The following is a 2,693-nucleotide window of genomic DNA, read 5'->3' as shown; positions in this document are numbered from 1 at the left end:
AAAACAGAGTTTGAACAGTGGAGGAGTACAATCCTACACTCCTACAGTCAGATAGAAAAGGGGATACCCTCACTGGAACCAGCGTCCGGTATTGTTGATAAGCTCAGCACCCATATGGAGAGCTCCAATTTGTGTTGCCATTGGACAAGGAGGACTACTTAGGAGTCCGGCACACTAGACCCCTTGTATGACCGCAACCATTCGGCTACCTCCGCCGGATCAGTAAAGAACAAGGAAGAGCCTTCATGGACAATGCGGAGTCGAGCTGGGTAAAGCATGGAGTAAATGATGTTCTTATCCCTGAGCTGCTTTTTAACTTCCATAAATCGGACTCGCTGCTTTTGAAGCTCCATGGAGAAATTCGGGAAGATTGATATAGTAGCGTAAGGGTATGTGTCCACGTTCAGGATTGCATCAGGATTTGGTCAGGATTTTCCATCAGTATTTGTAAGCCAAAACCAGGAGTGGAACAATTTGAGGAAAAGTATAAAAGAAACATATGCTCCACTTCTGTATTTATCACCCAGTCCTGGTTTTGGCTTACAAATACTGATGGAAAATCCTGACCAAATCCTGATGCAATCCTGAACGTGGACACATACCCTTATTGAATTTAATAGGGCCCTTCTGCCTTGCCAAGTGAAGAATCGCATCCCTGTCTCTGCAATTGAGGAGACGCGTCAAAAAAGGCCAGGGTGGAGTTCCGGGAGGAAGAGGTCTCGTTGGGACCCTATGGGCCCTCTCCACAGAAAATGTTGAGGAGAATCCATCTCCCACGGAGGTTTTAAGCCAGTCCTCCAGAAATTGCTCAGGTTGCTGACCCTCTGAGCGTTCTGGCAGGCCAATAATTCGAATGTTATTACGGCGCAATCTGTTTTCCAGGTCATCTGCTTTTTGCTTCCAGGCATTCACAGAGCCAGCGGCTTTTGACAGCTTAGCTTCCATTGGGGTAATGGTGTCCTCTATCGGAGACACCCTTGTTTCAACCTCTGAGATACGCCCTCTCATAGCTTGCATATCATGTCGCAGACGACCCACTTCAGTATGTACGTCTTCTATTTTCTCAGTAAGAGAAGATCTGGTGAGGGATATGGCTTGCATCAATTGCTCAGACGCTTGTTTAAGAGTCAGTTCGTCTTGTTCTCCCTCCTCATTACTGTCAGAAAGACGATTTTTGCGTTGGTTCTGCGTGGGATTATTTCTGAGGGTACGTACATTGTCTGGGGCATCTTCTCTGGCATATTTCTTTAACTTGTCAGCAGCCCCCGCTCCTTTAGAATGATGCATGGCGGTTAACAGAAGGTCCCCACAAAAGGACCACACTTATGATTATGGTTAGTCTATTCTCCAACAGCAGACCGGGCAAGGTCAAACACCGGAATATATCCCAGGGAGGCTGTCGGTCAGGCATGGAATTGTCAGATATTTATAGGAGCAGCAACTAAGGATTTGCCCAGGTACCGTGCCCCAGAGCAGCCCACAGCCCCCACAGGCAGAACAGCAGGGAGGGTGGATAATCCCTCCAGAGTTATGGCGCCGACAGGAGTTTGTATGGTAAGGGGGTGCAGGGCCCAATCTTCCAGGGCACACACCGCACCACCCTTTTATTTTTCAGGCTGTTAGCTCACCTCCTGAGCTGCACTGCAATTGTGCTGTAAAGTGCCGCTCTCCTTACTGCTGGAGTGCGCGCTGTGATAATGGCTGCAGTCTCCCCAGGCACCGCCCGCCGCTCCAGACCCGGCACCTGTATTTTCCGGTGTTCCACAGCGTCCCCGCTGTAATGTAGGTATCTGCCGCGTCCCAGGGGGGATACACCCGGCTTCGGCCGCCGCTGTGTCCTGCTTGTTGGAGCCGCGCTCAAAGATGGCCGCCGCAGCTCAGGGACTTTGCCGCCCGTCCAGGCCGCCTCATTTACCGACGTCCCAGGACTCCAAAGCTGCCGTTTGAAGAGATCGCCGGTCTCCTAAGGTCCCAGGGCACCGTTCCAGCCGGTGCAGACTGTGGATCAGGGCCATTAATGGCAGGATTAGGACCAGGATAACCGGAGCTCCCACGAGGTGCGTCCTCTCTCCTAGCTTACATAGCCACGCCCCCACCACGTCCCCATCTGGACACACAGAGTCCAGGAGCAGCGCTGATGGGGGAATTGCCAGCCACGGAGTATGGACATCTGTGGGGCCTGTAGCAGCCATTAATGATGGTATTCTGTGGAGAGAGGTGCTCCGGCAGAGCCGGGATTTACATTACCGTGGATAGAGGAGCTCCGGCAGAGTCGGGACTTACATTACCGTGGATAGAGGCGCTCCGGCAGAGCTTGGATTTACATTACCGTAGATAGAGGAGCTCCAGCAGAGCTGGGATTTACATTACCGTAGATAGAGGAGCTCCGGCAGAGCTGGGATTTACATTACTGTGGATAGAGGCAATCCAGCAGAGCCGGGATTTACATTACTGTGGATAGAGGAGCTCCGGCAGAGCGGGGATTTACATTACTCCTGTGCACACAATAAATGCCCCTTACTGGGGAAGCGGGATCAGGAACATGGCCTTAATAAGACAAGTGCCCCCCAATATCAGGGGACGCCGTCTGACCTCCAGGGAGAGGAAGCACCGCAGGACCCGCTTACAGGTGCAAATTTCCGGTATGGCCTTGGACCAGAGCCTGGGAATGTGGAGGTGCGCGCCCTGTCCTC

The 2,693-nt window shown here is 52.1% G+C and overlaps 1 protein-coding gene across 3 annotated transcripts in view; it reads right to left on the bottom strand.

Annotated features, from left to right (window-relative positions):
- The window catches only part of EPHA2 (EPH receptor A2), a 32,297-nt gene that overhangs the window by 19,410 nt on the left and 10,194 nt on the right, over nt 1-2,693 (bottom strand). The gene's annotated exons all lie outside the window — the stretch shown is intronic.

The sequence above is a fragment of the Ranitomeya variabilis genome, chromosome 4 (assembly GCF_051348905.1).
Source record: "Ranitomeya variabilis isolate aRanVar5 chromosome 4, aRanVar5.hap1, whole genome shotgun sequence".
Classification (NCBI taxonomy): domain Eukaryota; kingdom Metazoa; phylum Chordata; class Amphibia; order Anura; family Dendrobatidae; genus Ranitomeya; species Ranitomeya variabilis.
Note: the sequence above shows the minus strand (reverse complement) of the source record. Positions and strands in the feature narration are given on the sequence as shown.